The sequence below is a fragment of the Tamandua tetradactyla genome, chromosome 9 (genome assembly GCF_023851605.1).
Source record: "Tamandua tetradactyla isolate mTamTet1 chromosome 9, mTamTet1.pri, whole genome shotgun sequence".
Classification (NCBI taxonomy): domain Eukaryota; kingdom Metazoa; phylum Chordata; class Mammalia; order Pilosa; family Myrmecophagidae; genus Tamandua; species Tamandua tetradactyla.
The window spans coordinates 16,478,808-16,492,228 of record NC_135335.1 but is presented as its reverse complement, the minus strand read 5'-3'; the positions used below and the strand labels follow the sequence as shown (position 1 = coordinate 16,492,228).

The window sequence follows — 13,421 nt, the reverse complement described above, 5'->3', positions numbered from 1 at the left end:
ATCCTTTTTATGCTAACTAGTTTCAGGATGACTATCAAACATCAGTGAGTTCTATTTACAACTGGGGATCATTTAATCACATTTCATGCTTAACTGAACTGGGTGAATACTTGAAGCTGAAGATACACTATGGCAGGTAGATTTGTGAGCTCATGCTTAATTGAAGCAAACTTGCTTAAGAATATCATGGATCCCTTATCAAACACCTCTGTAAGAATGATATCCTTAGGAAGATAAAACATATAGCTTGATGCAGCAAATAGTCCCCACATTTATTTCTTAGGAAATTTAAAATCCATTGTTGGGAGAAGTTATGTCATAATCAATTTCAAGGGTCTCTTGCAATTCAACACTCCTTTTAAGAACATTAAAACATTCTCCAGACCTGTTCACTAAATAGATATTTTAATATGAGGACACAAAAGCACCATAATTTATTGCTCAGAGCATGTTCTTTAGAATAGACAGAATACATTTATGTTTTGTTTTCACTGATAAGTGGCTGAATGATGTTGTACATGGACCATAGTCTTGCTGAGCTGAAATGATGTTTTTATATATGATGTAGGAATAATAACAAAGGCCATAAAAGAATTAAAGAATATCATTATTCTTTATGTCAATGTTTGTATCCAGAACATAAAAATATAGTGTTCTGCACATCTCCAAATGATTATTATTAAAAGATCCAAAATGAGAAAAGCACATATCCTAAATCTTATGTTTGAAGTAATTCCTTGACATAATATTAGGAGAAAAATAAATGAACTATGAGTGAACATAAATAAGTATTCACTGGAAGATGTTTGAAAAAATCAAATACATTTTGAAAAATTTGCATGCAAAAATCAATATATTGGGCAATAGAAAATGGTTACCCTTGATAAATAAATTTAAAAGCCTATTGATATTTAAAGATACTCTTAAAAGCGATGAATAAGGTCAATAAGAAGCTGGTAAGGTAAAATCTCTAAAGGACCTTAAGATAAACAATATTTTAAATAATATCATGAATATTTTATTAGATGTAATAAAAGTTTGTCAGCCACTGGTAGGTATTTATCAAAACAAAACAGTTTACCCTGTATATATATCAGTAGAAAAAAATTAATAAGAAAGTATAGTTCTGTGTCACAAAAACAGTGAACCCTAATATAAACTATGGAATACAGTTAATAGCACAATTACAGTAATAATATTTAACCAATTCAAGAAATATACCACAAAATGTAAAGTGTTAATAATATGAAGTGGTCATATTAGAACTTTGTTTTTCTGTATGATTTTTCTATAAACCTACAACTTCTCTAATTTAAAAAAAAGCAAAGAGAAATCCTCCAAATCAAAGTTAAGTCCACTCTCAATATCATCACTAAATAAAGGGAAAATAAATATGCATGTATTAAAAACTGAAAGCATCAACCTGTTTAAAAACAGAAAACATAGAAATAAATATATAACTGATCTCTGGAGGGGAGGGAGAGGCATGCAATGCAAATATGCAGTGATACACAAGAGACAAAACTGATGGAGTCAACTACAGAAATACAGGGAACAAACTCAAAACATATTCAGAACATTTGACGTACAACTGTTACTACAGAAATAGCATTTGCAATGAAAGAAAATGTCTGTGTCCACTATTAGAAAGAAAAGGAAAAAATAATGAAAAGGTAATTCTCAGGAAAAAATAGACATATAAAATACCCTCTATTTATTAAGCTCTCCAAGAAATGCAATTAAAAATATGAAATATTTTAAATTGTAAATTACCAGAGATTCCCAAAAGCTCTATTATTCAGTGATGGTGAGCATGTGTTGGGATTAACTATTCTGGAAATAAACATGATTAAAATGAACTGGTTATTTTTCTTGGCCCAGTACTCCTTATTCTCAGGAATCTAGTTTAAATAAGGAGTATTGGGAAAACTTAAGCCTATAACTTTGTATTTCTCAATATTTTTTTCATAATGTTAAAAATGTAAAGAAAACCATAAGTCCACAAAAAGGCAAACAGTAAAATGTATTACAATGTGTAGTTTTGAAATCTCAGCTGAACAATAAAGTTATTTGTAAGAAAATTTATTGACGTGGAATGGTGGTTTCAGTATAATAGCATGAGTTTAAAAATGCAAATATAAAATAGCCCTTTTAATCTGAATGGTCTAAAATGACATATAAAATAGACATATCTCCAGAGAAGACACTAAAACTAATAGTGCCTACTTGTACAAAGGATTATAAACAATTTATGCTGTCTTTTAAAATCAATTTTGTGATCCCAGTTTTTCACAAAGAAGATATGCTGCCTTATCAGTAAAATAATTGAACTAAAGCTTTACTTATTATCTATGGACTGACCTCATAATATTTCAATATTCTTTTCTAGGATATTATGTATGCTGGTCATTATTCATAAAGAACTGTGATAATAGAAACATATTTAAATCCAACTTACCTGTAAACTTAAGGTCCTACTGCCACCTGGGGAGAAAAATACCAATAAAGAAGTCATTGACCATACTTAAGTCTCTGTATATGTTTAGGCAAGTAACAAGAACAGTCTATAACAAGTCATCTTATCTTCAGAGAACAGTCTGCATGAGTTTGCAATCACTGACCCCATCGCTAAGTGCTGCTTTGCAAATTCATCCATTTTTATCTTAAGTATAATATTTCTTTCCCTCAATTACTGACTCAAATGATTGTTAGAGAAACTTGCTAGGTAAAGCAGGTTCATGGGCAGAATATGTTTTCCTCTATAAGGTGAAACCATCTTGTGAATGTGGACCACAAGCATCCCTACTCATGTAATTATTTTTTTAAACAGATAATCTCCAAAGCTTTAGGCTTCAGTGGAAATTGATGGGGAAAATCTCAACGTTTTAGAAGACCTCTCTCCACATGCTTCTTTCTTATGCATTTGGTCTTTTGCTCTTTAGTATTTATATGAGTTGTTATAGAGCCACTTGAGATTAGTTGAGCAAGATATAAAATGCTGAAAATAGAAAACTAAGTTGAAGCAGAAAAATGATGACTTGCCAGCATCATGAACTGGCTGCAAATGCAGTTATCATGGAGCAGGAGGTTCCTAATTTGGTCTCTTTTAAGAGTGCTCTAAGAACTCCTGTGCACAGCCTAGAGCTAGCACCTTTGGTTATTGGAATCTGGGATCCACATGTGTTGGAAACACAGATCAACAGCATTTCTTATCTGTTGCTGTGTATGTGTATATGCTGTTTCAAGCTCAGTTATCCCTAGAGTCTGTCCTCATGTACATGTCAGGTGTGAATTCAGGCATATATTCAAATTGATTATTACTTACACTCATCTAGTTAAGGGTGTTCTGAACTTTCAGTTTCCAGAGGATTAGAATTAGCTAGCAGCTTCACAATAATGGAAGCCATACCAGTTCATGCTGTTCTCTCTTGTGGCTGTAGCATCTGTGACTATGGGGTGTGGGAGGGGAGATACAGTTAGGCTGGGCTAGTGCACTCTTTATGGTTTGGACTTGATCTTAAAGTCTGGGACTCAGACACAGAATCTTGAGTCATGGCAGTGTGGGTGCATGAACTAATCAAAGCCTATAAAACAGCCCTTATAATACCTGTCTCACAGATCTATGGGAAGGATTAAGCAAGATAAACTGTGAAGAGATCTAGATCAGTGGAAACTGCTATCCTACTGCTGAAGCCCTGAAGATAGACACACTCAGGCTAAACAAACTGATGTCCAACATTAACAATCCTGAGAATAGACCTTTAGAGCACAAATATAACCTCTCATGGCTGTGTCTTCTCCTTACTATACGAATTTGGGCAAGTTTCTCAGTTTCTTTAAATCTGATCTTCATGCCTGTACAAAGAGGGTGATAAGGAACCAATCTCCTAGGACTGCCATGGGTTTCTATGAGATAATGCATGCACTGTGCCTAGGATGCTGCCTCATGTGGAGTAAAGGCTCATTGTTGGCTATCACCATCTGCTGTACAAGACAGGAGAGCTTATGGGGGGACTGATCATGCTTATGGCAATAGTCATATAATTCATATGTGTAGCTTGCTTCATTATTCCACATATTTGATAAAATTCTGAAAGAATGTTTAATTTAGGAGAAAAGAGAGGCCAAGTTTTGTTATATTCATTACTGATTCAAGAGTCATAGCAATTCAAAAGTCTTCTGTGAGTATTCAATCTCTCCACTAACATAACTGACAGGGATGCTGAGATTCCCTGAAGAGGCTACAGGAGTTAACAAAACTATGAATACTATGTGAATTAACAAACAACAAGCACTGGTCATGTGACAGTAACTCTGCTAAGTTTAGTATAGCATCTGATATCATCTCCCTGATATTAATACTTTCATTTTGTATATAAGGAAATTAATTCTAACTTTTGTCAACATTTGGACAAGATTTAAGGGCTAGTTATAAGTCAAGCTTGGTTTTAAATCCAGACTGACCTGATTTCTAAGTCTAAGTTCTAATCAATATATTACTGTACCTCTTCAGATACTGGTCCTATGGTGTGTCTTATCCACTGGATGTGATGGGAGAGGAATACGTACTTGGACCAGCTCTTCTTCTGCATCAAATGGCAGGCAGTCTTGTTCTTCAGACAGATCCCTTGTGTAATGCTGCTTAGGAAAGAAAGATGGAGAAGTAGAGTATCTTGTAACTTCCTTTCCTATCTTTTGCCCATCCTGAGGAATTGCCTAAGCACCATCTAGACAGCTTTGAATCTGGGAATTTCTTAGAACCTACAGGGTGGAAGGAAAGTGTTAGTAGAAGTTCAGATTTAGGACCAGGGACATGAATGCCACATGATAAGATTCTTGAGAAGTTATGCATGTATCTAAATTTTCCAGTGCTGTAAATGGCAATATCACACAATGGATTGTCTTAAACAAAAAGTGTTTATTGGATATATTGAGATATATTGAAAAATCATTTATTGGAAGTCCATAATCAAGTTATCAGCAAGGTCTTGCTTTCTCTCAGAACTATAAATTTGTAAGTTAATAAATCCCCATTGTAAAAATAACCACTTCTGATATATTACATTTCATCAAATTTACAAAACTAAAACATAAAGCTAGCATTTCTGTACTACAATATTCAAATACTTTGAAGCCATTGCCTTTTTAATCCTCTAAGACATTTATGAAATACATATTATTATTCCTGGTTGGGCACTTATATGAATTATAATTCCTGCTTTCCAGTAACTGAAGCTTGCCTAACTTGTATAACATATTCAAGGTGACAGAGTTACTGAATGCTCCAGGTTGGATTTTATTTTTTAATTTTTATTTTTATTATGGTAACATATACATACACATACAATTTTCCCACTTTAATCACTTTCATGTATACAATTTAGTGGTTTTAATTACAATCACAGTGTTGTGCTACCATCACCACCACCCATTACTAAATATCTTTTAATACTCCAAATAGAAGCTCTGTACTCAATAACCAATAAATCTCCTATTGCTACCTTTTCTTCCTACAGGGTAGAAGTTGAAAGCATGTAGGTTGACACCAGAGCCTACAATTTTAAACCCTTTGTAGGGCAGAGACATTGGCAATAAATAAGAAAACATATTTCAAGATAAATTCAGAGTGAAATGTGCTAAAAAATGGTGGTGGGGGGAATTGAGTGATAAAGACTAACTACCACTACTTAGACTGGGTGTCAAGGAAAATCCAAGAGGAAGAATTTACAGTGTTCATCTAATGACATACAGAGTAAGAGGCAATGAGATAAAAGGACATGGTGAAAATGATTAGAAGGTTTCTTTTTTTGGCTGTGGGATGAAGAATTTATGACCAGGTTGGTGATACTGCCTCATGATCACCAACAACCTTAAATACATTTTCCTTAATATAATTCTAAATTAAACTCAGAATGAAGAGAAATAAAACACGTGTACTCAAGTACCATCTTAGCCAAGAAGATTTTGTGTGTCCTTTCTGGCAGTTGTTCTTTGGTGGAATCTTCATGCAATTAAAGAAATGAGTTCCACTTGGTCTTTTCATGACCTTCTAGTATTTTACTCAACCATTTTTCCCCTACAAACTTGTCTTTACATTCATTTTGAGCAGCTGAGCTAAGTTGATTAGTAGAAGGAACACTCTCTTCATCAAATTTACACAAATTGTAATTGGTCTTTACGTGGCCTGTGAGACTCTGCATAATTGTCCCCACTGAAACACTCATCTATGCAATCTCATCTAATCCTGTTGACCCATGTGCACTCTTTTTCCCTTACAGTGGCTGATATCAAGACTTGGGGCTTTGTGCTCACTCTGTTTGCTTCCCTGGGAATGTTTCTTTTGTTCTTCTTCTAGAAATTCACATGGCTGACTCAGCCCCACCAGTCAGTTTGCAATTCAAATGCCCCCCTTTGGAGATGATTTCCTAAACCAACTATTGCAAAGATTTCCACTATCTTCTTAATTTACTCTCTATCCCATCTTCCTGTAACATTTTTGCTACAGCATTTATATTATGGGATGTGGTGGTTAGGTTCTGGTGTTAACTTGGCCAACTGTTGATGCCCACTTGTCTGGTCAGGCAAGCACTGACCTGACCACTGCTGCAAGGATATTTCATGGCTTGTTAATGATCTAGAAGGCTGGTGTATTAAATCATCAGTCTGCTGGTTGCATCAATAGCTAATTAGATCTGCAATCAATGAAAGTGTATCTCCCACCAATAAGATAATCCAGTCAGTTGAAAACTGACTTTTAAGAAAGAAGAGAGAATTTGCTCACTGCTTCTTCAGTCAATGACCCTCTCCTGTGGAGTTTACACACACCCTTCATCAGAGCCACCAACTTCACAGCCTGCTCTGTGGATTTTGGATTCTTTCATTCCCATGGATACAGGAGACACCTTTATAAATATCATATTTACAGATGTCTTCTGTTGTTTCTATTACTCTAGAGAACCCTGATTAATACAGCGTGATACCAGGAGTGGTTTTTGAGAAACAGAATCTTAAAAATGAGGTGTTACAATGGGTTGCCTACTTTGATTAGACTCAGAGGCACTAACGTCTCTGCTTCCAATAGTCAAGACCACACTGCCAATCCATAGGGTGAGTTGGCAAAAGAGATACTCAAAATATCACCATTAGATTCTGCTAATTGAATGCATATATAAGGAAATGCTCTAGGTGGGAGTGATTTTGATATCTTTACAGAGTTTGTATAATTAAGATGTATAATAATGGTGGCTGGTAGTTGTTAGGTATCTTAGATACAGTGATAGGGAAATGGATGAGCTAAAGGCTTCAAATTAGCAAACTGAGCATGGTATGAAAGATGTTTAAAGTTTCAATACTTTCCAAGAAAGTCTGTGGTTGCAGACTTGAGATTTCTGAAAAACTGACACAGTGCCTTGTTGTGCAAGTACAAACTTTACAATATAAACTAAAATCTCAACCTACATGGTGTTTGCTGTTAAATTTAGAGCTTTGATTTGAAAAGAATGGGATTCTGAAACATGGGATGGTGACATATGCCTTGATAATGATGGTTATTGTGAGATGGACTCCCTGGAATCTACTGAGACTTTTACTAGAGAGAGAGTAAAGGATGGCCCTGCGGAAAGAAATTACCCACCTTCTGCCTTCCTTGAGGAAACAGTTACTTGGCCTTCAGTCTGACCAGACTAGTTGGCCATCCAACCTCCACCTAACAAGATTAACTCTTCAGTGTCAGCTAACCCTGTAACCACCTCCCCTGGGAAACAGCCCTCACTGCTCTGACTGGAGCAACTTATTCTATTTCACCATATACAACTTCAAAGGAAATTCCCTGAGGTAATTGGCTTGAAAGACACTTATATTTCTTTTCATGACCATCCCCACCACCACTCTTTTCTTAAAGACCTATAACTAACTAAAGTCTCAACAGGCTCCAAACAGTGAGGTAGAAGTGTGACCCAAGAGGAGGTACATATATTCCAAAAGGACTACATGAGTTTTCCAATCTATACAGATAGAAATCAGGGGAATACATGAGGGAATGGAAATTAAGGGTGTAGGATAATGGTAGAAGGAATATGAAATTGGATCAACCTGAATATATTGATATGGACACACTAAGCAGAGATTCTGCATTCAATTTTGTAGCTCAAGGAGTTAGAAAGGGCATTAAAAGTTTGTTCAAATGGCTAGCTAAAATATGGATCAAAAGGTGGCCAACATTATCTGAGGTTGAAATGCCAGAACTTCCCTGGTATAATATAGATGAGGGGATCTAGAGGCTTAGAGAGAATGGATTATTAGAGTGGATTTATCATCGGAGACCTGCTCACACACCCCAGGATGTCCAGAGGACACATCTTTCACCAGAACCTTTACAAATAAATGTGAGAATAGCTCCATCATCCATGAAGATTTCTGTAGGCACCTTCTCTGTAGGTCAGATATTAAGGTGGAGACTGCTGTTACTAAGCTGGAATCCTTAAACACAATGGGGATGATCAGGCCCTGAGTTGGCAGAAGCCATGTGACAGTTAATCACCATAGATAAGGTGACCATGGCCACCATAATGGACAGCAGACTAAAAACATCCATGAAAATAATCTGGCCTACAGAGATTTGTGGCATTAGCTAGTTGAACATGGGATACTTAGAAGTGAAATAGAGAGGCAGCTTACTAAATTCTTATTTGAGCTGTAAAACCAGAAGTATTCTAGATCAAGTGAGCAGAAATCTATCTTGAATGATGAAACCAGCAAGTCATGGCTCCTTAATCAATTCCCAGACTTGAGACAGTTTACAGACCCAGAGCCCTTTGAATGAGGGAAGGGCCAGTTACCCTCTGGGGAGGACTGTCAACACTGCCCAAAATTTACATGGTAACATTCCTCCTAGCCTTCCCCAAGGAGACCTATGGCCTTCTACCAGGGAAACTGTGCACTGAGCAAAGGGAAACAATCAGATATTTCAGGTATTATTAAACAGAGGCTCAGAAGTGACACTGATTCTAGCAGACCTAAAATATCACTCTGATCCACCAGTCAAACTAATGGCTTAGAGAAGTCAGCTAATCAATGAAGTTTTATCTCAGGTCTATCTCACAGTGTTTCTAATGGGTCCCCAGACCCATTCTGTGGTCATTTCCAGAAGGCAAAATTGGAATCTACATACTCAGCAACTGGCAGAATCCCCACATTGGTTCTCTGACTCATGGAGTGAGAGCTATTATGATAAGAAAGGCCCAATGGAAACCACTAGAACTGCCCCCATCTAGCAAAATTGTAAACCAGAAGCAATACTGGATTCCTGGAGGGATTGCAGAGATCAGTGTCACTCTTAAGGACTTGACAGATGCAGGCATGGTGGTTCCCACCAAATCCCCATTCAACTCTTCTATTTGCACTGTGCAGTAAACAGATGAGAACTGGAGAATGACAGTGGGTCATAAACTTAACTAGGTGGTGACTCCAATTGCATGTACTGTTCCAAATGTGATATCACTGCTTGAGTAAATCAACACATCACCTGGTACGCAGCTATTGATTTGGCAATTTTTTTTTTATCAATAATTGTTATTAAGGACCACTAAAAACATTTTGCATGCAGCTAGGAAGACTGGCAGCATACCTACACTGTCCTACCTCAGGGGAATATAAACACTTCAGCCCTATGTCACAATCTTGTCTTCAGGGATCTCTATCACTTCCCCTTTATCCTTTTTCCTCTTATCATATGGCATAAGTTCTATTGTTCATGTTATAATGTTTATATAATATTTAAGCTATAGGATATTAAGTTTACAGAAAAATATTACCTATTGTACTGGTTTGAAAGGATGTATGTCCCCTGGAAAAGCCATGTTTTAATCTTAATCCCATTTTGTAAAGGCAGAATAATTCCTATTCAATACTGTATATTTGAATCTGTAATTAGATCATCTCCCCGGAGATGTAACCCAATCAAGAGTGATTGTTAAGCTGGATTGGGGAAAATGTGTCTCCATCTATTTGGGTGGGTCTTGATTAGTTTCTGAAGTCCTATAAAAGAAGAAACATTTTGGAGAATGAGAGATCTGAGAGACAGCAGAGAAGAATGACAGCCACGTGAGGCAGAGTTCACCAACCAGCAACCTTTGGAAATGAAGAAGGAAAACACTTCCTGGGAAGCTTCATGAAATAGGATGCCAGGAGAGAAAGCCAGCCAATGATGCCATGCTTGCCATATGCCCCTCCAGCTGAGAGAGGAGCCCTGACCATGTTCACCATGTGACTTTCCAGATGAGAGAGAAACTCTAAACTTCATCAGTCTTCTTCAATCAAGGTATCTTTCCTTAGATGCCTTAGATTGGACATCTCTATAGACTTGTTTTAACTGGGACATTTCTCAGCCTTAGAACTGTAAACTAGTAACTTATTAAATTCCCCTTTTTAAAAATCATTCTATTTCTGATATATTGCATTCTGGCAGCTAGCAAAGTAGAACACCTATGCACGCTATTTGTAGTGCATTTCTGGGTGTACTCAGGGGAGTTGAGTATTGTTAGGTGAAATATGTGTTTGTTATTTTTTTCAGTTTGGAAATTAAGCATGTTTCAAGGTGAGGTGTGTAGCTACCAAGTTGACAAGGAGTGGACTATTGTGCTTAGTTTTTGATGTCAACTTGGCCAACTTGGTGATGTTCCCAGTGGTCTGGCCAGGCAAGCACTAGTCTGTCCATTGCTGCAAGGATATTTCATGGCTGGTTGAAATATCTAATAGCTAATTGTTGGAAGGCTGTTGTATTAAATCATCAGTCAGTTGATTGCAGCTGTGGCTGATAACATCTGTGATCAACTAAGGGTGTGTCTCCCATCAGTGATATAATCCAGTAAGACATTTAAGAAAGAAGAGAGGTGTTTTTCACTGCTTCTTCAACCAGCAAGTCTCTCCTGTGGAGTTCATGGAGACCCTACATCAGTGCATCCAGCTTCACAGCCTCGCTTTCGATTTTGGGCAATTCTATCTGCATGGTTGCATGAGGCACTGTTCTAGTTTGCTAGCTGCCAGAATGCAATATACCAGAAATGGAATGGCTTTTAAAGAGGGGAATTTAATAGGTTGTTAGTTTACAGTTCTAAGGTTGAGAAAATGTCTCAGTTAATGTCCTAGAAGAAAATTTCTTCACATCAAGATCACATCAAGATGTGATTCCCTAAATCAGATCTCCAGGGAGATGATCTAATTACACTTTCAAACATACAGTACTGAATAGGGATTATTGTAAACAGTTACCTTTACAAAATGGGATTAGGATTAAAACATGGCTTTTCAAGGATACATACATCCTTTAAAACCAGCACACTGTTCTTCTACTGTCTTCTTGATCTCCTTTATGTCACTTGCTATCTCACTTATTTTATTAAGTAGAATGATATGAACATCTTTGATTAGTTGTTCCAACATCTCTATCTCCTCTGGCTTTTTAATTTGGTCATTAGGCAGGTTTATATCTGTCTGCACTGTGATATGCTTAGTGATCTGCTGTTTTCATGGCATGTAAATATCATGATTGATTTACTTTGGAATTTTCTTTCTATCAGGAGTCTAAGGCCTTATGTTTATGGGATGGTTGTACAGCAGGGAGCAGGATACAGTGCGGGGCACTCAGGGCAGTGATTTGTTTCAGGGCAGGTATAGGCACAGGTTGGGGATGTTACACTGATTTTTGTGAACATGGGTGCCCAGTGGCCAGGGAGGATGTGGTTGTGTGGGTGCTCCAGTCTGGGGGGGGGCATAATCCTGGTGTGCACTGGTCTAAGGTATGGGATCCTTTGTGTGGATACACTAAGCTGTGGAAGCAGGTCACCATTATGCCTTCATGGATTGGGGGCAGATGTGACCCGGCTGCGCAGATCAGCACTTTCTCAGAGCTGGAAATTATGGCTGAGGGCCATGCACACTCATGGTTCTAGGACTGCTGTAAAGTGTGGTTCTCAGAGCTGAATGATGTGATTTGGGGGCCTGTGCATATGTGTGGTCCTAGGAGTGACATAAACTGATGCACAGGATTCAGGGATGCAGAGTGAGGCTATGTGACAGACACCATGGGCAGCGGAACAGAGGTATCCTGGGTATGGCGGTTAATGCCCACAGCCTTTATGTACTGGCAACAGCTTACAGGTAACAGGGAGGAGGAGGTAGTGCTCAGGAGGGGTGCGGGAGAGGTGGGTTGGACTGCATTTGGGGTGGGGGCTGGGGGCAAGTACACGCACTGGGGGCTGGTGGGTGAAGACACCTGGAGCATAGAGAGTGGGAGTGGGTGACAGGGTTCGGGTGCATGGAGTGTGGGGTGAATCACTGGTCACAGGGCTGTGCTGGTGAGGGTAGCATGCCCAAGTAACATGGTCTGGCTTATTTCCTAGTCCCCGGCTCCCATCCATGCACTCCTGTGGGCTCCATGCCTCCGTGCCAGGCTCCAGCTTTCTGCCTCTCAGTTCCTTGGCCTCTGCAGCCAGGTATGCCCCATGTGGTGCAGAAGGCTCTCCTATGTCAGCTGCACTCACGAATTGCCACCTCAGTCACCCTTCTGTTCCTTTTCTAACTTTTCTAGCAGGGCTAATCTCATGCAACTCTATTCGGTCATCTTTCCAGAAGTCCCTCTACTAGATTTAAGAAAATGAAAAATGCAAGTGTTAATTTAACTAAATTAAATTATTATTCTGACAAATTTTCAAGAATAACTGAATTTTGTAGGATGTCCTCTTGAACATATTTTCCTAGATCTTTTTGGTAATTTAAATATGTATAGTCTGCAAAGTGTATATATAATTTATATACTTGCTTGCTTTTCTTTCAAAGACCCTTTTTTGTTGAAGAGGAAACTGACCTATAGCAGAGCACATGTACTTTCAAAGAAGCATCAGAGTACAAAAATATAACTAACAAGGAAATCTGGTGTTTCTGTGACAAGTAAGTTTTTTTTAAGTAATTAAAACCATGACTGACAACCCTGTTTTTTGTCTAATACCATGCAGAGTAGTGTTAAGGCATAACATGGACAGTGAGAAAATTATCAAGTCTCTATGAATTCTATATAATTTCAAAATATGCGTGTTAATGTTTCATCCATACAAACCTGACAGAAGTGCAGAAAATCTTTTAATTTTTATGATATTTCCTATGCAACTCATAACATATGAAATGAACATGACTATTTCTAGTACCTCTCTTTTTACAAGATAAAAGAATAAATCCTCTGCAAAAGTTTGAAATAAAATTATACACTTGACAGCAGGGCCCTGCCCCAGACCCACGGGCCCGCACAGTCATATTCACCCTGCCACTGAGCACCCATGCTCATGAGCACCAGGGCAGCATCCCCAACCTGCACCTATACCTGTGCTGCAATGCATCACTGCATTGTTGTGCTCTACATCCTGCTCCAC

The 13,421-nt window shown here is 37.9% G+C and overlaps 1 long non-coding RNA gene across 11 annotated transcripts in view; it reads right to left on the bottom strand.

The window, feature by feature from the left end:
- Positions 1–13,421, bottom strand: part of LOC143646797 (uncharacterized) — a 120,456-nt gene that overhangs the window by 59,701 nt on the left and 47,334 nt on the right. For 7 of the 11 annotated variants that reach the window (XR_013157624.1, XR_013157625.1, XR_013157622.1 and 4 more), the window contains 2 exons: positions 4,506–4,638; positions 2,459–2,484 (listed from right to left, as the gene is read on the bottom strand). This is a non-coding gene — a long non-coding RNA (uncharacterized LOC143646797). Of the gene's footprint in view, positions 1–2,458; positions 2,485–4,505; positions 4,642–13,421 lie in introns of all 11 variants that reach the window. The other 4 variants (XR_013157630.1, XR_013157629.1, XR_013157631.1 and 1 more) reach the window with 2 other exon arrangements.